This window comes from Anolis sagrei, chromosome 5 (genome assembly GCF_037176765.1).
Source record: "Anolis sagrei isolate rAnoSag1 chromosome 5, rAnoSag1.mat, whole genome shotgun sequence".
Classification (NCBI taxonomy): domain Eukaryota; kingdom Metazoa; phylum Chordata; class Lepidosauria; order Squamata; family Dactyloidae; genus Anolis; species Anolis sagrei.
Genome location: NC_090025.1, coordinates 39,408,471 through 39,430,587, shown reverse-complemented (window position 1 = coordinate 39,430,587; position 22,117 = coordinate 39,408,471). Strand labels below are relative to the sequence as shown.

General features: G+C 42.0%; 1 protein-coding gene across 3 annotated transcripts in view; it reads right to left on the bottom strand.

Moving 5' to 3' along the window:
* The window catches only part of JADE1 (jade family PHD finger 1), an 84,172-nt gene extending 69,601 nt beyond the window's left edge, over window positions 1–14,571 (bottom strand). Inside the window, exon 1 of one of the 3 annotated variants that reach the window (XM_060778941.2) lies at window positions 14,139–14,571. The gene's annotated coding sequence lies outside the window, so the exon portion shown is untranslated. The remainder of the gene's footprint in view (window positions 1–14,138) is intronic. The other 2 variants (XM_067468677.1, XM_060778942.2) reach the window with 2 other exon arrangements.
* Window positions 14,572–22,117: the final 7,546 nt, after the last annotated feature.

Below are 22,117 nucleotides of genomic sequence, written 5' to 3'. Positions count from 1 at the left end.
AAATCCCTATGAAATTCATGGAGTCACCATAAATTGACAGGTGATTTGAAGGCACATACACACACTAGCTAATCTTACTGCAGCTATGTGTACCTGCAGACAATACAGCAGCACCCTCCAAAATTTCTTACTAAGCATGGATGAAATATCAATGGAAAAGAACAGAGAAGCATACTTTGCCAGATTCCTTCGGTATGTCAGAAAACAGACATCACAAATCTATACAGTTTGGCCAGCAAAACAGAAATCATAAGATAGGTGGAGGATTTGACAAGAAATCTAAATATTATTGGATGCATTTTGGAAGAAACTCTGGAGGGTTGGAAATATTTTTGTTTACTTATAGAAGACCTACTTGACTTGACTGTTTCAATTTACATGTGCACATTATTAGCCTCGGATAAAACGTTTGCTGAAACAAATAGAACTGCTTTCTGGGGTGGAGAAAGATGGAGAAATATCTCTCTAGTCTTTCTGTGTTATTTATGCTTCTATTATTAAAATATCTCTTAAGGATATAATGCCCAGCAATACATCTATTTCATTAACTCGGGTGTACTTATATACCTCATTTTGCCTAAAAACTGGAAGGGGGGGGGGTGACATCTGGCTACATATCCTTCACGAATCAACTGAATTATTGAGAAAGGTGTTTGGCCCAAGAACTGGTCCTACCAATCTGTGTCAACTATATCAGGCTGAAGAAAACTATATATCCTGCAGTAAGGCAGCATCTTTTATTACTAGGAAGAAACAACCCAAGTTCAAAATTGGATAGTACAAAGGTACTCATGTTGAGAAATACCAAACCTAGCTTAACAGGAACAGTTTTCTTCTTTTCAGAATGAAAGATTTCATATTACACCTACCTCAGTTATTCAACGTTCACATTTCCCTGGCCCTCTAGATCATCTTTCCTTCATAAGTGAGCACCACCTACTAAGTAAACCACCTCTTGATCATTAACTCCTAAAGTTACCTAGAACTGAATTGCTTTCATACAAATCTGGTTGTGTGTGTGTGTGTGTCAGGAGCGATTTGAGAAACTGCAAGTCACTTCTGGTGTGAGAGAATTGGCCATCTGCAAGGACGTTACACAGGGGATGCCTGGATGTTTGATGTTTTACCATCCTTGTAGGAAGCTTCTCTCATGTCCCCATATGGGGAGCTGGAGCTGACAGAGGGAGCTCAACCCGCTCTCTCCAGATTCGAAAAGCTGACCTATCGGTCAGCAGTCCTGCCAGCACAAAGGTTTAACCCACTGCACCAGCGAGGGTTCTATAAAAATCTGTTTAAACAGTATCACACATGAATCTTGTCCAAAAACTCGTCCACCTATTCATCTGACATGTGCCATCCTTGATTTCTACAGAAAGGCAACCATGCCGGCAAATATCTTTCCGCTCTGCCAAGAAAATAAAATCCCATTGACTTAAGAACACATACATACTTCTATGGAAACAAAGTCATCTATTTGTCAGCAATTTAGAAAGAGCAATCCACTCTTAAGGAGCTACTATATGACAAATTTCATACATGTCTGACAAATGGAGGGAGGTGGGAACAACAGTTCTTAGATTTCCAAAGAAACTTCTAAATTTCAACCCACATTTAAGGTATTAGTCAAATCCAATAACTTTCATATTGGGCCATTTTCTAAAGAGCTGAATCAGGAACACATGAGAATCCTGTGGTCGGTACACATCTTTAATACTAATATATATCTGTCAATGTAGTTGACCACCAGAATGCAAGTTGACCACCAGCATGCAGAGAAAATATACAATTATTATTTTAATAGCTAAAAAGAAAGAGATTTCTATATGGACATTAAATGTACATCCCCAGGTCAAAGCTTTTATAACCTGTGTTTCCTCCCAGAGTACTTTTAATGACTTCCATAAGCCCCTGGGTAAACAGGAATTATAATTCAAGTTCTGACAGATCATTAACTATAACAGTGTTAACGGTTGCCTCCATAATAAACCTCACAAAACCACTCCACACAGCACAGTGAGAATGCAAATGTACACCCTGAAGTTAAGACTAAGCCATTAGCTTTTCTCTAAAATAGCCCATGAACTGAAGCAATGCTGGTTACACTGGGACCTAATTAGCACATCTAGGCTAGAGAACGTTTTGAAACCATTTTAATATATGTGCTAAAAAGGACACTCTCTAGTTGTGGGCTACATGTAAATTAATGGCACCTAAAGCCAGTGTGTAATATATGCATGGGTGCCCTTCAGTTACACTCAGTTGACTTCTGTAGATGTTTTCCCTTATTTTGCACCAGCACAGAATATGCACATATTAGCAGGATAATTCAACATTATCCTGAATCTTTGTAGCTATTTAAACCTCCATGAAGAGGACAACCAACTTACTTTGATTTTGAAGGCTGTCAAGGACTCAGGCAGTGATGAATTAGTCCACGTGTGTCTAGCTTAATCTACCTTTCACCCACCAGATTTATTTGGCGACCTAAGCATGGAGGGAGCTGTCACCTGAATCCATTTCAGCAGGAAATAGCAGCATGATGTCGCAGCAGTGAGCACTGAGAGGGTGCTGGATTTTGCTGTGTAACAGTTCTGCACCCTGGGAAGGAAACCAGAGATACTGGAAGGGAAATGTGCAGCTGAGAGGAAGAGGGGCTTTTATTTTAAACATATGTGTTAACAGCTCAGAAGAACTGGACCAGAATGTGAAGCTGGAGGAAGAATCTTGTCACTAAAATGTACACCTCTTGGTGTGCAGCGCAATATCCCACAGAGTAGAGTATTTTCTAGGAACAGGGCATATTTTATCAGATGAAACTATCAAATGGAGAAAAGACATGCAACCAGTCATATAACTCAGAATAGTAAGGGAGAAAATCCCACAATATCTGCTTTGAACTGAGTTAGCTGAGTCCACATTGCCGTGTATTCCAGTTCAAAGCAGATAATGTAGGATTTTATTCAGCTGTGTGGAAAGGGTCCTAGACAACCTATTTAAGGAAGACTGGAGTTAAGCAAAATTATGCCATGGCAAAGATGTGTAGATGTTTCATTACAGTAGCTGGCACACATTCTTAAAGACATTAATGAATATCAAATATACTGAAGTCAAATATACTGCCTTATCATTCAAAAGCTGACAGGCACTACCTGGAGATTACAAGCAGACATAGTGAAGACATCTGCCCTTGCGCTTTGCTGCTCTGTACGCAGTGTGGAATACATCTCACCATGCTAAAACAGTGAATGTGGCTCTTAATGAAACATGCTGCATTATCACAGGATGTCTGTGCCCTACACCACTGGAGAAATTACACTATTTAGCCAGTATCATACCACCTGACACCTGCCAAGAAGTAGCAGCCAACAATGAAATGACCAAGGCAGTGACATCTCCACCCCATCCCCTGGTTTGGATATCAGCCGGCACGTCAACGCCTCAAATCACTAAATAGTTTTCTAAGATCTACAGAGATACTCGGATGAACATCTCAGCAAGCAAGAATCCAAAAGTGACAGCCTAAAACCCAGAACCTTAATCCATGGATGATACCAAATGAGAGACTCCCTCCTGGGCACACAGAAGACTGGGCGACTTGAAAGGCATTGAACAGATTGTGCTCTGGCACCAGAAGATGCAGAGCCAACCTTAAGAAATGGGGCCACAAAGTGGAGTCCACAACATGTGAATATGGAGAAGAGCAAACCACAGACACCTATTACAATGCAGTCTGAGCCCTGCCACATGCACAATGGAGGACCTTCTTAACAGCAACACCAGAAGCACTCCAAGTGGCCAGCTTCTGGTCAAAACTTTGTGTTTTTTTTAATACATTACAACTGTAACCCTTGGTTTGCTCCTGATACAATAAATAAACGTCTTCATAATCATCAATGTATTGGATTGTTGTTTACATCATTTTAATATGCTGTAAGCTGCTTTGGGTATTGTGAGGGGGGAAAGCAGGAGATAAATAAAGATTTTTTTATTCTTATTCTTATTTATTAATGGCAAAGACTGAAAAATCTATTCTATTCAAAGTTGCACATGGGTTGTGTCTAAATGGTGTCCTTTGCCATCTAATGAATACAACAGAAACTCAACAGACAGGCTGCCACTTCTAGAGATGTACATATTGCACTGAATGTTATTAATAAGGGTGGTGAGAAAGATTTAAACACTAACATACAAGGCTGCATTGCAACATTCAAGATGACTCAGGTGTACTTCAGTCCAGTAGCTATTGGACTGAAATATGCCTGCGTAATCTTGAATCTCGCAATGCCACCTTGTGTGTTAGTGTCTAAATTTAAGGCACATGCACACCTATTAGTGACTATGTATACATGTGCCTTCAATTGCCTACCAATGTAAATTGACCACATTAATTTCATAGTTTTCTTAAACAAGGAATACTCAGAGGTGGTTTTGTCAGTTCCTTCCTCTGAAAGGTAGCCTACAGCAGTGACAAACTACCAGCTATCTTTACTTTAGGATTAAAGTAAACTAAAATACTCATGCTAATTTTTCCCTTTCCTTCTTTCATAGAATCTCCCTGAGTCTGTATCACTGCTCCAATTTAAGAGTCCTGCAGAACCGGAAAAATTGCAAACTTTTGTGGAATTCTTGATGGACTTAATAAAGATATAACATTCCTGTGGGATCTGAGTGTGTAACAGCAAGCTGTTTATAATTTCAAACATAGGCAAGAGTCTAAATGTAGTTATGAAAGGAGAGAGGGCCATCCATACTTTACTTATTCTATGATTGAGTAGCACCAGTTCATTGGATATGGAGGTTAGGACATTCCTGATAAGCAATATTGAGTATGTACTTCTTCAGAAATACTCATATTTAAACAAGTCTAATGCACCATAGAATCTAACATGCACCTCAAGTTTCAAAACCCTAAAACCAAAAAAAAAGTATTTACTGGCAAATGTAATGCACAGCGGCAAAAAGTACACTCTTTGTAATTTGGCCAAAAAAGGTGCGCATTACAGTGGCTGCATGCTTGTAATTCCTTCTTTAAAAACAAAAGTGTTAGAACACCAAACCTTCAGCAACAGAAAAGAAAATCCTGGAGTGCATCTCTGCTGTACAATGAATCCACTTTAACTGCCCTGGCTCAATGCTATGGAGTTATTTGGGGGGGAGGGGTGTCATGGGGGCTGCCAAAGAATGCTGATGCCTTACCAAACTACAAATCCCAGCATTGCATAGCACTGAGCCATGGCAATTTTGTGTGTGTGTGTATCAGCAGCAACTTGAGAAACTACCTTGGGAAGTCTGACTTGGCCATGGTAGTCCACGCTCTGGTTACATCCCGCCTAGACTACTGCAACGCTCTCTACGTGGGGTTGCCTTTGAAGATGGCCCGGAAGCTCCAACTAGTCCAACGTGCGGCAGCCATGATACTAACAGGAGCGGGACGCAGGGAGCATACAACCCCCTTGTTGTACCAGCTCCACTGGCTGCCGATTTGCTACCAGGCTCAATTCAAGGTGCTGGCATTGGCCTATAAAGCCCTAAACGGTTCTGGCCCAAGTTACCTATCCGACCACATCTCCACCTATGAACCCACCAGGACTTTGAGATCTTCCGGGAAGGCCCTGCTCTCGATCCCGCCTGCATCACAGGCGCGGCTGGCGGGGACGAGAGACAGGGCCTTCTCGGTGGTGGCCCCTCGGCTGTGGAACGCCCTTCCCACGGACATCAGATTGGCCCCCTCATTGATGGTATTCCGGAGAAGAGTGAAGACTTGGTTATTCGAACAGGCGTTTGAATAAAAAGTGCAATGAATTTCAGGAAATGGAACTACGACTGACGAGTTTGGATCATGATTCTAGTTATGAGACGCCAATTGATTGACTGTCTATTATTGTTAATTGCTTAACCTGTTCCTGTGTTAACTGTTTTTAAGTACCTGTTGCATTGAATTTTTGCTTGATTGTTCGCCTTGTTTTGCTTGATTGTTGTAAACCGCTATGAGTCGCCTTAGGGCTGAGAATGGCGGTATACAAGTGAAGTAAATAAATAAATAAATAAATAAGTCAAATGGTGTGAGAGAATTGGCCATCTGCAAGGACATTGCCCAGGGGACACCTGGATGTGTTACCATCCTGTGGGAGGCTTCTCTCATGTCACCACATGAGAAGCTGGAGTCGACAGACAGTAACTCAGCCCGCTCTCCGGATTCGAACTACTGATCTTTCGGTCAGCAGTCCATTGCACCAAAGTAGAGATGACATCCCTTAAATAAGAACTCCGTGTGCTCCTGAATAGCTTTCCCTTTTGCTTTGGCTCAGCACTAATATTGCCATATTATGTGCACCTTAATTTTGGGAAGGTAATGTAGCCCAAAAAAAGGCTAGTATTAGATTTGAGTAAACATGGTATAACAGACTGTTGGTTTTACTGATGGATCTATGGACTGTAATAAATATTGTTGTTGTTGTATACCCATTGCGCTGACAGTGCAGTTTCTCAAGTCACTCCTGACACACACACAAACAGAGTGAAGGTAAGGTGCATCTACATTATGGAATTAATCAAGTTTGACATCACTTTAATTGCCATGATTCGTGGGGTTTGTAGTTTGGTGAAACAACGGTATGATTTAGCAGACAAAGCTAAAGACCTTATAGAATAATAGAATCAAAGAGTTGGAAGAGACTTCATGGGCCATCCAGTCCAACCCCCTGCCAAGAAGCAGGAATATTGCATTCAAATCACCCCTGACAGATGGCCATCGGCCTCTGTTTAAAAGCTTCCAAAGAAGGAGCCTCCACCACACTCTGGGGCAGAGAGTTCCACTGCTGAACAGCTCTCACAGTCAGGAAGTTCTTCCTCATGTTCAGTTGGAATCTCCTTTCTTGTAGTTTGAAGCCACTGTTTCGCATCCTAGTCTCCAGGGAAGCAGAAAACAAGCTTGCTCCCTACTCCCTGTGACTTCCTTTCACATATTTATACATGGCTATCATATCTCCTCTCAACCTTGTAAAACTACCACTGCCATGATTCCATAGAATTGAGCCTGTTAAACTGCATTAATTCTACAGTGTAAATGCACCCTTATAAAGCTTAAATCAAAGTGTTTGGTCTGATCACAGCAAACCCACTAAATCAGAGTTTCTCAAACTGTGCTCCTCCACTTGTTTTGGACTTCAGCTCCCACAATTCCTAACAGCCAGTAAGCTGGCTGGAATTTCTGGGAGCTGAAGTCCAAAACACCTAGAGGAGCAGTTTGAGAAACACTGCACAAAACCGATGGAGCTTACATATAAATATTGATTATGTAAGTTATTTTTGATTCTATAGGACTACTATGATACAAGAATCAAGTTTAGGCTTTTAAAGACTCCCTCCCACTTCCACTTCCCACCTTGTTTACGTACAGATTGAAACATGGGTGGCTCTATTTTACGTCAGTCTGCAATGAAGATTCCAAGAAATAAAGAATGCCTAGTATCATACATATGATGCATTTGCTAAAATCCTGGGGATCTGACTCTACCACCAGTTTAACCAGGAGGGAAGTTTGAGAAGTGAGTATTTTTAAAGCTTCCTTTGCCACATGAAGAAGTATTCTGAAAATAGATTTTTCCCTTTTTAAAAATATATAAGCCTTCAATAGATACTTTCAAAGATTCTTTGCAGATGCAACAACCTCCCAGATTTTTACAGAACCCACCTAAACGGGGTTCCCCCCCCCCCCCCCAATATTCAATGCTAGCAAGCCATATTTTGCCAGCCGGTTTTGCAGTGTCCAAGCACTGAATGCTGGGGAAAGTAGCAAGAGAAAAGGACAACATGCACACAATGATGCATTCAAAAACATAAAGGGAAGCCATCAAAGGGTGGTAGACAACCTAATTCCGGAGGAAAAACGGTGGCAGATAGTGAGTGGATAGCAAAGAAGAGGCTGGTACCTTCCAGCATCCTGGGCTCTCCATTTGAAACTACCCAGCCTTCCTCCTCCTCCCTCCTCCACTCCGCTCCGCCTCCTCCTCCCTGCTTCACCAATCCGCTCAGGCCCCAGTTGCAAATCAAACTTGGTGCTGCTGCTCTTTCCCAAAAATCCACCTCTCCAAGCAGACATGCAGCCACCTCCTCTTCTTCCTCACCGCCCCCTGCGCGCCCAAATCTCCATGTTGCAATGTCTGGGGAAGGGAGGAAGAAAAAAAAGCAGGGAAAGGAGGAGGGAGAGGATGGAGAGGCATGGACAGGGCAGCCCCAGAGATGAATGCCCTCCTTCCTTCCCTCCCACTCTTCCGACAGTTCTGGAAACTGAATCACCTCTTGTCACAGGAAGCCATCCAGCAAGCAAGCAAGCAAACAAACGCCCTCTGGCCTCCACCCACGGGAGAAAAGGGAAAATACACACATAATACACACATCATTTTTACCCATAATACACACACACCACAAAGGGTATGAGGCGAGGGATGGAGGATGTGTGTGTTTGGGAAGAAGGCAAACTGATGGGGAGAGAAGACACCGCTTTGTCTTCATTTCTACCAAGGAGCTTGAGAGCTCTCCAATTGCATTCTCCTGTTTTTCTCTCTTGGTCTTCCTTTACAACTGGAGGCAGGGAAGAGAGAGACAGACCGTTAGGTGGCAATGATGCAGGCATTTGAAAACACCACCACCACCTACAACCGATTTTTTTTTTACTTGAGGCAGAGACTGGGAATAGAGACTTTACTGTGTTATTATATTATATATAATCTAAAATATCCTATATATTATAATAGGATAATATATTATTATATATTGTGACAAAATAATATTATATTACATTTGCAATACATTATCACATTATAATATATCATAATATAGTAAAACATTCTGGCTTATTTAACAACCCGCACTAGCTCCATCTGGGCTTTTGAGAGTGCCTCTACTACATTGTAGAATGCATGCAATTTGACACCACTTTTAAACTGCCATGGTTCACTGCTATGGAATCCTGAGAACTGTAGTTTTACAAGATCTTAGCCTTCTCTGCCCAAGAATACTAGTGCCTCACCAAACTACAACTCCCAGGATCCCATAGCATTGGGCCATGGCAGTTAATTAACAGCAAACTACTTTCATAGAGGTATGTGTATATGTGGTATTTTTGCAGTGTTCATGTGTTTTAATTGTTCAGTAAGCCACCTCGAACCATGAAGACAGGTGGGTAAGACATAAAATTATTGTGTTGCTGTGAGTATTCCATCCTGTATGGCCATGTTCCAGAAGCATTCCCTCCTGACGTTTCACCCACATCTATGGCAGGCATCCTTAGAGAATGTGAGGTCTGTTGGAAACTAGACAAGTGGGGTTTATATATCTGTGGAATGTCCAGGGTGGGAGAAAGAACTCTTGTCTGCTGGAGGCAAGTGTGAATTATTATTATTATTATTATTTACTTTTTTGGATTATGAGATTTTAATATTTATACTAGGATTTAAATGCTGACTGTTTTAAATGTTGTTTATGTCTTATGTTTAATGGTTTTAATTATTTTAAGTCAAAGTTACATGTAGTAATTAGTTATTATGATTGTTTTGTGTTACTGTATGTTGGGACTGAATTTTTGCCACTAATATGTTGTAAACCGCCTTGAATCCATCCCAGGGGTGAGAAAGGCAGTATATAAATACAATAAATAAATAAAGTATTATTATTATTAATTCCAGAGTGTAAGCTTTTCCCTGTATTGTATCAAATACCCACAATCAACATTTCTTTCTCTAGATTATAACTGAGGGCCCTTCCACACAGCCCTTTATCCCAGAATATTATGGCAGAAAATCCCACGTTATCTGAGTGTGGACTCAGATAAATCACTTCAAAGCAGATATTGTGGGTTTTCTGCTTTGATATTCTGGGATATATGGCTGTGTGGAAGGGCCTTGAGACTCCCACACAGCTGAATAAAATCCCACATGTTCTGCCTTGAACTTGAATATAAGGCAGTGTGGACTCAGGGGCCCTTCCACACAGTCTTATATCCCAGAATATCAAGGTAGAAAAATCCCACATTATCTGCTTTGAAGTGGAATATAGGGCAGTGTGGACTCAGGGACCCTTCCACAGAGCCTTATATCCCAGAATATCAAGGCAGAAAATCCCACATTATAGGCTTTGAACTAGAATATATGGAAGTGTGGACTCAGGGGCCCTTCCACACAGTCTTATATCCCAGAATATCAAGGCAGAAAATCCCACATTATCTGCTTTGAAGTGGAATATATGGCAATGTGAACTCAGGGGCCCTTCCACACAGTCCTATATCTTGGAATATCTGCTTTGAACTGGAATATATGGCAGTGTGGACTCAAGGGCTCTTCCTTATATCCCAGAATATCAAGGCAGAAAATCCCACACTATCTGCTTTGAACTGGAATACATGGCAGTGTGGACTCAGGGGCCCTTCCACAGAGTCCTATATGCCAGAATATCAAGGCAGAAAATCCCACATTATTAGCTTTCAATTGGAATATATGGCAGTGTGGACTCAGGGGCCCTTCCACACAGTCCTATGTCCTAGAATATCTGCTTTGAGCTGGAATATATGGCAGTGTGGACTCAGTGGCCCTTCTACACAGCCTTATATCCCAGAATATCAAGGCAGAAAATCCCCCATTATCTGCTTTGAAGTGGAATATATGGCAGTGTAGACTCAGGGGCCCTTCCACACAGTCTTATATCCTAGAATATCAAGACAGAAAATCCCACAATATCTGCTTTGAACTGGCATATATGGAAGTGTAGACTCAAATAACCCACTTTTCGTGTGTATCATAGGGTCCTTCCAGACAGCCCTATATCCCATAATATCAAGGCAGAAAAATCCCACAATATCTGCTTTGAAGTGGAATATATGGCAGTGTGGACTCAGATAACCCAGTTCAAAGCAGATATTGTGGGATTTTCTGCCTTGATATTCTGGGATATGGGGCTGTCTGGAAGGGCCCTATGACACACACAAAAATTGGGAGCATCTACACAGGATTAATGCAGTTTGGCACCACTTTAACTGCCACTTGCACAGGCATGGTCAAACTTGGGCCCTCCAGGTGTTTTGGACTTCAACTCCCACAATTCCTAATTTAGGAATAGTGGAAGCCCAAAACACCTGGAGGGCCCAAGTTTGCCCAGGCCTGCCTGTGATTGTTTCCCATGTCATGCCGCCTTCTCTGCCAGAGGGCGCTTCACCAAGCTACGTCTCCCATGATTCCAGAGCCCTGAGCCATGGAGGTTAAAGGGGTGTCAAAGTGCATTAATTCCACAGTGTGGACACACCCGCCGAGGCCGTGCACCTGCCCGCCTCCCTCTTCAGTCTTGAGGAAGCGCAGCCCCAGGGAGAGCAAGGCCCTCCTCTCAGGAGAAGGGAGGAAGGGCAACGCATGGAGCCTCCCAGCCCCTTCTGAGGCGACTCGGATGCCAGGGCAACGCGGCCTTCCCCCTCCTTCGCCCTCAGCGCCAAAAACGGAGGGAAACCCGCTTCCATCCAGACGGGAAGCAAATGCTCCCGACACTTCCCCACACGCCCCTCGCTCCCACGTTGTGTCCATACGTTCAAACACGTGGGTCTTACAACTTGGGGCGGGAGGAGAGAGAGAGAGAGAGAGCATCTGCCCACTTTATGCTGGGCTTGCTTAGATAGTCCACAAAATCATCCAATATATAAACAAGCCCTCTTTGCTGAGGAGTGTCTCCCTCCAAGGCTTCTCTTCAGCAGCACCAGAAGTCTGTCAGAGGTTTACCTCAGGCCCCTTCCACACAGTTGAATAAAACCCCACATTATCTGCTCTGAACTGGGATATATGGCAGTGTGGACTCAGGGCCCTTCCACACAGCCATGTCACACAGAACATCAAGGCTGAAATCCCACAATATCTGCTTTGAACTGGGTTATCTGAGTCCACACTACCATATAATCCAGTTCAATGTGGATTTTACACAGTTGTGTGGAAGGGCCCTCAGATAACCCAGGGCCCTTTCCACACAGCCACAGAAACCAAAATATCAAGGCCGAAAATCCCACAATATCTGGGTTATCTGAGTCCGCACTGCCATATAATCCAGTTCAATGTGGATTTTACACAGAATAAAATCCCACATTATCTGTTTTTTAACTGGGATATATGGCAGTGGGGACTTAGTTAACTCAGGGTCCTTCCACACAGCCACATACCCCAGAATTAACAAGGCAGAATAACCCACTATGGGCCCTTCCAGACAGCCACATAGCCCAGAATTATCAAAGCAGAATAACCCACTATGGGCCCTTCCAGACAGCCACATAGCCCAGAATTATCAAGGCAAAATAACTCACTATGGGCCCTTCTAGACAGCCACATAGCCCAAATTATCAAGGCAGAATAACCCACTATAGGCCCTTCCACACAGCCACATAACCTAGAATTATCAAGGCAGAATAACCCACCATGGGCCCTTCCACACAGCCATATGACCCTGAATATCATTGGCAGAATAACCCACTATGGGCCCTTCCACACATAACCCAGAATTATTAAGGCAGAATAACTCATTATGAGCCCTTCCAGACAGCCACATAAACCAGAATTATCAAGGCAGAATAACCCACTATGGGCCCTTCCACACAGCCACATAACCTAGAACTATCAAGGCAGAATAATCCACTATAGGTCCTTCCACACAACCATATAACCCAGAATAGGCAGAATAACCCACCATGGGCCCTTCCACACAGGCACATAATCCAGAATTATCAAGGCAGAATAACCCACTATGAGCCCTTCCACACAGCCATATAATTCAAAATTATCAAGGCATAATAACCCACTATGGGGCTTGCACACCGCCATATAACCCAGAATAGGCAGAATAACCCACTATGGGCCCTTCCACACAGCCACATATCCCAGAATTATCAAGGCAGACTAATCCACTATGGGCCCTTCCACACAGCCATATGACCCTGAATATCATGGCAGACTAACCCACTATGGGCCTTCCACACAGCCACATAACCCAGAATTATCAAGGCAAAATAACCAATTATGAGCCCTTCCACACAGCCACATAACCCAGAATTATCAAGGCAGAAAATCCCAGGATAACTGCTTTTGACTGGGTTATCTGAGTCCACACTGCCATATATTCCAGTTCAAAGCAGATCTTGTAGGATTTCCTGCCTTGATATTCTGTTATTTGGCTGTGTGGACGGGCCCTGGGAGACTCCCAATACTATAAACACCCAGCACAATTCCAACCCTATAAACAACATCACTGAAAGGATCCCTCATTTCAAACAGCCTGTAAACACGACTGAAAAGGACTCTCTCTCTCTCCATGGGGAAAGGAGGAGTGGTCATGGATGTGGTAAAGTTTCACTTTAGTGGGTCCACTTCCATTCTGTTTGCCCTTTGGGGTGTCTAGACGAGGAAAAAGCACCCCCACGCATCCCAATTCCAGCACTCTGTTTCTTTTGGACTAGAGACCTCTGCAAAAAGGACCTGCCATTGCCATCTGCTTGTACATCTTCTAAGTTGTTGCAATGACTGGGGAAAGAAAGAAAGGTCTCTTCCCACCCCAAAAAAAGCCCTGCAAGAAAAACTATAGTGAAAGTCGTAAGAGTTCATTCAAATTGTTTGGGAAATGTGGGGGAAAACCCCCAGCTTTTCCCAAACGCAGCCAAGACCCCCACCCACCCATTGGGCTTCTCCATAAAACACTTGCATTGCTTCCCAATGTATATTGCAATGATGTTGGGTATTTCTTCCTTTCTCGCCTTCCCTTTCAAGTTGCTTGTGGGATAGCAAAGCCCCAGTCCTCCCTCCCATCTTTCTATATATATATATTTATATATTACTGAGATATATATATATACACCTCCCCTATCAAGAACCCAATCTTTTGGCGCCATGTTAATGACGTACTAGATTATTTCCACTAGGCAGCGACCTTTCGGCACGAAACCGCTCTCGAGCTGGAGGAGAACAACTCCAAAGCGAAGCAAAAGCAACCAACCCGAGGAAAAGGCGACACACACACACACATGCACACGCATTATCCAAGGCACACACAACATCAAATATGGCTGTGCAAAAGGCGGCTCTTTTCCTGCAAAGCGGCGCCCCGGTTGCTTGCAGTTTTACCTGCTGCTGCTGCTGCTGCTTTGGCTGCTTTGGCTGCTTTTGCTGAAATGGTTGCCAACGAGGTTCGACTTTCCGGGCTCCGTGTTGCCTCCTGAGTTCATCGATCCAGAGGAAAAAGGGAAAAAAGGGGGGAGAAGGTTGTGTTCCCCCTCCTTGCAAAAGACCCACAGCCACACACACAAGCGAGAGAGAGAGAGATATCCAAAGAGAGAGAGAGAGAGACAGAGAGACTCTCTCCCTGACTGACGTTTTTACTTGTTATGGAGGAAGGACTCGGTGAATCAAACTCATTTCTGGGTCACTGCTGCCACAGGGGGGAGCTACTTTAATCCCCTGCCAAAACTAAAGGGGGAAAAAGAGAGAGGGTGGAGAATAGAGAGAGAGAGAGAGAGACACTACTGCACTTGGAAACTGTCTCTTTTTAACTCTTGGAGGCCCTGCCACCGCGGAAGATGTCATGCTCCATTTCCCCAGGAGAAGGAGGAGGGAGGGAGGACAAGGAGGTTCCTCTCCTTCTGCTTGCATCCTAAAAACACACACAGAGAGAGAGAGACAAGGCAGAGAGGGTGTTTCTCCCCCAGAGAGAGAGATAGAGAGAGAAAGAAATAGAGAGAGGGAGAGATCTGGCATTCCTTTAGCAAAGGCTGGCTGCTACCACCTGGAGAAGGGCACACCATTGCCTGGCCAAAGGAAAAAGACACATAGATAGATAGATAGATAGATAGATAGATAGATAGATAGATAGAGTTAGTTAGTTAGATAGATAGATAGATAGATAGATAGAATTGTCTCTTTTTTGGAGTCTTATCTAAACAGCATGAAATAGATGGATGGATAGATAGGAAGAGGGATGGAAAGATTTGTCTGTTTCGTATCAAAAGCATTGCATAAATTACAGAGGCGGCCCTAGGTAATTTTCAACGGTAAGCAAACAGTATTTTGGTGCCCACCCCCCAACCAATCACTGATATATATTTTCTGTTCGTCGTGGGAGTTCTGTGTGCCATATTTGGTTCAATTCCATCATTGGTGGAGTTCAGAATGCTCTTTGATTGTAGGTGAACTATACATCCCAGTAACTACAACTCGCATATGTCAAGGTCTATTTCCCCCCAAGATCGCCTCAAGAGCGCCCCTGGGCAAAATCAACTATACTGCAAATGCTTACATTGCGTAATGGGTTGAGCCGCCCCGATAAATTAGTATAAAACTGATACAAATAGAGGGAGCACAGACAGCTAAATATCTTTTGACCAAAAATGGGCAACAGCAATGACCTCCAACAAGTCTTCCTCTGTACATGAGGCAGGGCATAGTGGACAAACATACAGACGCGGAGTCGTCTGTTCTGCTCCACAGTCACACAAGGTGTGGGATTCTTTTAGGTAGTGCCATTTTGCCAGGTTGTCTTTTGATCTTCCCACTCCACTTCTTAGTCTGTTCAGGGACTTCCAAGTTGCTCATTCTTGGTTTGCCCCTGGAGGAAGACCCTCGTGGGAGGCCACCACGGAAGATGTCCTGCTCCATTTCCCCAGGAGAAGGAGGAGGGAGGACAAGGAGGTCCTCACCTTGTGTTTGCATCCTAAAAACAGAGAGAGAGAGAGAGAGAAATAGAGAGAGAGAGAGAGAGATCGAGATCTGGCATTCCTTTAGCAAAGGGTGGCTGCTACCACCTGGAGAAGGGCATGCCATTGCCTGGTCAAAGGAAAAAGGCACATAGATAGATAGATAGATAGATAGATATAGTTCAGTGGTTCTCAACCTTCCTAATGCTGCGACCCCTTAATACAGTTCCTCATGTTGTGACCCCCCAACCATAAAATTATTTTTGTTGCTATATCATAACTGTAATGTTGCTACTGTTATGAATCGTAATGTAAATATATGATCTGCAAGATGTATTTTCATTCACTGGACCAAATATGGCACAAATACCTGATACACCCAAATTTGAATACTGAGTTAGAAGGGGGGATTGATTTTGTCATTTGAGATGTGTAGTTCCTGGGATTTATAGTTCACTTACAATCAGAGAGCATTCTGAACTCCACCAATGATGGAATTGAGCCAAAATTCCCACACAGAACCCCCATGACCGACAGAAAACACTGTGTTTTCTGATGGTCTTTGACGACCCCTCTGAAACCCCCTCATGGCACCCTCCATGGGTCCCGGCCCCAGGTTGAGAAACACTGAGATAGATAGATAGATAGATAGATAGATAGATAGGTCTTTTCCTTTGGAGTCTTATCTAAACAGGATGAAATGGATGGATGGATGGATAGGAAGAGGGATGGAAAGATTTATTTATTTCGTATCAAAAGCATTGCATAAATTAGTATAAAACTGATAAAAAGATATGGATCGCAAGTGGCTAAATATCTTTTGACCAAAAATGGGCAACAGCAATTGCATTGTCTGTAGCTTCCAACAAGTCTTCCTCTGTACATGAGGCAGGGCATAGTGGACAAGAATACAGATGCGGAGTTGTCTGTTCTGCTCCACAGTCACACAAGGTGTGGGATTCTTTTAGGTAGTGCCATTTTCCCAGGTTGTCCTTTGATCTGCCCACTCCACTTCTGAGTCTGTTCAGGGACTTCCAAGTTGCCCATTCTTGGTTTGCCCCTGGAGGAAGACCCTCGGGGGGGGGGGCATCCAGCTGCCCAGAGGGATACCCATGCTGCTGCTGGGGGGACGCCAAGAGGAGTTCTATTTCTCATAAAGCTTTTCCTTGATTTGAGTCTGTTGGGAGAAGGCTGGTAGCCATGTAGTGGATGGCTTTCACAGTGTTCAACCTTATTTCTCTCACATTTAGCAGAAACTGCCCATCACACATTGGGGGGAGGGGGCAATGCCAGCTAGCTTGTAGAATTTATCAACAGATGTAGATGGAGACACCTGTTGATGGAATGATAGGAAGGAAGGTTGGGTAGGTAGGTAGGTAGTGATACATAAATAGATGGATGGATGAGTAGATGCACACATCATATACATCTAAATGCCAACATGTGTAAAATTAAGGGAAGCAAAAAAGCTAAAGACATGGAGAATCCAAAAGCCAAATCATGGTCATGTCATCCTTTGAAGTGATCTGCCCAAAGGAAGACATACATATGTATATAAATATCGATACACAGTATTTCCTTACATGCATCTATATACATCTATATCAGACATGGGCAAACTTCAGCCCTCTGGGCATTTTGGATTTCAACTCCCACAATTCCTAGCAGCCTACCCATGCCTGATCTATATCCCAGAATACAATTATGGAAGGAGGTATATGGGGAGCTGAAGAAAAAATATGTAGTAATGGAGTCTCAAAAAGAAAATCATGGTCATATCATCCTTTGCAGTGATCTATACAAAGCAGGGATCCTCAAACTTTTTAAACAGAGGGCCAGGTCACAGTGCCTCAAACTGTTGGAGGACCGGATTATAATTTGAAAAAAAGCATGAATGAATTCCTATGCACACTGCACATGTTTTATTTGTAGTGCAAAAAACACTTAAAAACAATACAATAATTAAAATGAAAAACAATTTTAACAAATATAAACTTATTAATATTTCAATGAGAAGTGTGGGCCTACTTTTGGCTGATGAGATAGGATTGTTGTTGTTGTTGTGTGCTTTCAAGTCGTTTCAGACTTAGATTGACCCTGAGCAAGGGCCGGGTAAATGACCTTGAAAGGCCATATCCGGCCCCCCGGCCTTAGTTTGAGGACCCCTGATCCAAAGGAAGACATACAGAGATATATTGATACACACGGAACCCATATATACATATACATCTATGTCCAAGCATACAATTGCGTAAGGAAATATAGGGGGAAGCTGGGGCGGGGGGGGGGGAGCATTAATGGAGACTCAAACCAAATTATAGTCATGTCACCCTCTGGGGTGCTGATTCAGAAATTTCCCACAATTCCTAACAGCCTACCGGAGGACCGAAGTTTGCCAATGCCTGATCTATATCCAAGTATACAATTGTGGAAGGAGGTATGGGAGACCTAGAAAAAAAGTATTAATGGAGACTCAAAAAGCAGATCATGGTCATGTCATTCTTTGGAGTGATATATTCAAGGGAAGAATAGGGATCATTTTGACCTGGGACCACTCTCCAACATTATTACCAAAAGGGTTATTTATTTATTTATTTATTTATTTACATTATTTATATACCACTTTTCTCATCCCTGGGGACTCAAAACAGTCTACCAAAAATAATGGCAAAATTCAATGCCTTTCATACATAAACACAATCATAAATCAAACAGCATATAACTAAGCATAAATTCAATAGGACAATTTACCATAAGATGACATTTAAACATGAAACATAAAAGTTAAAAAGATGTAATAAAAACATTATGGATCAGTTTTTGGTCAACTTTAGATTCGGTTTGGATATTTGGAGTGCCGATTCAGAAAATTGCATTGGATAGACCACATCAGCTCTAGTTTCCAATACAGAACATATGCCATCCAGTAGTCACCATCTGCTCACCTTCATAAAACCATATTTAATAATCTATATCTGATGTAGTCTATCCAATGCAAATTTCTGAAACAGCACCCCAAATAACTCCTAAAAACAAAGGCCTAAAAACAAAGACACCAAGGCGCCCTTGCTTCCAGGCGCCACATGGAATGGCTCCGCTCAGGGGGAGGGAGGAGAAGAAGTAGCAGTCAGGAGACTTGTTGTCATTCCTTTCGTGGGTAGTCAGCCTTTCCCCTCCCCACATCCCCGTTGCCTCGGCACTATAAGAGGGTTTCGCGAGACCAGTCGCGCTCATTGCAAAGGTGTAGTAACAGTGAGGCTGCGGACCATCTTTTAGTTTTTGGGGATCACTGGTGGTCCACGGACCACAGGTTGGGAACCACTGATTTATATTCAAGTATATAATTGTGGAAGAAGGTATAGAGGGAGCTGAAGCAAAAAAGAAAAAGTAGTAAAGGAAACTCAAAAAGGAAATCATGGTCATATCACCGTTGATATATACTGAACCCATACATGCATATATATCTATATCCAAGGATAAAATTGTGGAAGAAAGTATAAGAGGAGTTGAAGAAAAAAGAAAAAGTATTAATGGAGACTCAAAAAGGAAATCATGGTCATGTCATCCATTGGAGTAATGTACCAAAGGAAGATATATATATAGATATACACTGAATACGTATATGCATATATAGCTATAAGCTCACAAGTGCATAAAATTAGGGGAGGTGGGATGTGGGGAGTCAAAGGAAGAAAAAGCAAAAGTAGTCACATCCTTTGGTTGGATAGATAAATAGATATATCCACACATCATATACGCATACGGATATACATCTAGATCCAGACATATAAAATTAGAGAAGGCAAAGAAAAGAAAAGCTGAATTAGTAGTGGATAATCAAAAAACAAATGATAGTCATGTCATCCTTTGGAATGATCTACCAATGGAAGATATATAGAAATAGAGATACACATTGAACACATACACACATATACATGTATATACAGTATATACATCTGTATCCACACACATGTATAAAAGTAGGGGAGGAGGCATGAGGGGAGGCAAAGGAAGAAAAAGCAATAATAGTAACATCCCTTGGAATGATGTCCAAAGGAATACATGCAGACATATAGATGCACACTGCATACATACACAGCTATACATCTATATACACATATACGTTTATATCCACACACTTGTTTAAAATTAGGTGAGATATAGGGGAAGCCAAGGTGAAAAAAAGCAAATAATGGTCGTCATGAAGAACTGAAGAGAAAATAATTTAAATGTCATCCTTTTCTGCAAGAAACCAGAGGATTCTTTAAATGTTTTATTCAAGGGACTCCTGGAGGTGGGAAACACTTTTGAACGAGATGGCATTCATTCATATGTTATCCAGCTTTCCTTTATGATTTCATAGTTATTTGTATTTACACTGATGTCTTGCTCCCCTCCCCTCTTTTTTATCTCTGCAGGCCCAGTGTGAAGAATTAATGGTTTTGGAGCCAGGCCAGGCTGTTGTCATGGAACCTCTGGGGCTCCCTATGGGATTTTATGCAGTTTGGACAATTTCAGAGTTTGCAGTTCATGCCCTTTGTAACCCTGAATCTGTTTTGGAATCAAGTACTGAACCAGATCCACAGGGAAACACAGGAAAATTGTAGTTTTTTTACACATGACATCCATGCACCTCTGAGCCCTTCTTGTCAAACCTTGTGTCTGTGTGTATGAGAGAGGGTTTATCATGAGCAAAGGCAGAGGATAGATGAACCATGTACCACCTAGCTAATTACAAATATAGAAATACAATACAAACAAATATTTCCACAAACACTGTGAAGCGGTTCCCATTATACAGATGTGAAGGGCATTAACATACAACAATACCCAGTGAAGGGTGAGGAAAACTAACTTTCCTTTGTCCAAATACAGCCTTCCTTCTCTGAACATTTAAGACTACTTTCCAGCAGAGGTGATGAAATCTTGGCCTAGAAGATTAAGAATGAAAAGAATATTTGTAATTATTTGTTCCCAAATCAGGAAACCCCATTGGGAAGACTAATAGGAATGTGGCACAATTTTCTCCTGGTATTTGGCATTCTGAAGTATTGCAAAGGACTTATTCTATGGAGAAAAACATGGGCATTTGGGGCAATATACTGTTTCTGTACAGAACATACAAAGAAAATAGTTTTTGCAGACAAAACACGTTTTTGCAGAATAGTTATTTATATTTACATAGTTCCTTTGCAACATTGTGAGACATTCAAAAATTGTAAGAATGCTGTGGACTAATATAGGGTTTTTTTCATGGCGGAGTTTGCATCCCAGCTGCTGAAATGCCGTACTTCATATTCCACAATCCCTTACTGCTATTCATACAGGCTGGGGCTACAGGAAGTTATTTAAAAATATCTTCAGAAGGAAAGATACCACACTTCTGCTTTAGAGTGATAAAACAGTTCCTAAGCAGATTTTTTTCTGTATAAAACACACGCACAAAAGGGTGGATATGACATTATTTATGCAATAAATTAGAGTCATGTCAAAGCCCAGGATCCGAACGCTCCAAAGTTCTGTTCTAAGCTCCCTGGCAATTGACCATGGAATCATACTAAATGCCTAGAAAGAACACTTTAGGCATTTTCTAGATCTCACAGAGCTAATCTATGGTATGCAGTGTACCTGTATGCAAATTTTCAGCAGAATAGGTTACAAACTGCAAAGATTATCTCCAGTCCAGGATTCTTTACATCAGAGTTTCTCAATGCTTGAAAAACATGTTATCAGATTTGAACTGGATTTTTCTGCATGCTGTTTGGTTTGATTAAAAGATAGGATAATATTGAGTAATAAGAGAGAATTAGAATTAGGAAGGCATGACCTTAGGGTTGGATTGCAGATTTTTGTGGTATGGTAAGACTACAGTGAGTGTAGCTTTTAACGATCACTTTGTTTTGTGACATGCTCTGTTAAGAAAACAAAAAAGATACAAACCAAAGGTTCTAAAGCTAAAGAAAGAAGGATAATTCATTAAAATCTTTTGAGATGGATCAAGAGGAATACAAAATTAAACCAAATGGGATACTAATGTTAGAAAGTCACAGCTTTCAATAGTTTTTGTATTGATAAATAGTTGAAAGAGATTAGATTGTTTAAAAATATGGTTTTGAAGAGAACAAAACAGAATATGAATAACAAGTTTTCTCACTCTAAGGACTAGAGAAGAAAACAGGGATAAAAAATCCCGGGACTTCAAAAGGGGTCCACATACAGACCTGTTGGTCCTGGGATTTCTCCAGTGTCTGAGAACTCACCAAATTGTCACAAAATGATAATGAGCAAATAATAAGAATTTTGTGACTTTTTTGTTGTTGACCCTAACCAAAAAACTACTGCCATTTTGTAGTTTGGAGATTCCATACATAGTCTGTATTACAGGAGGAGCAGCTTATGAAATAAGCATAAATT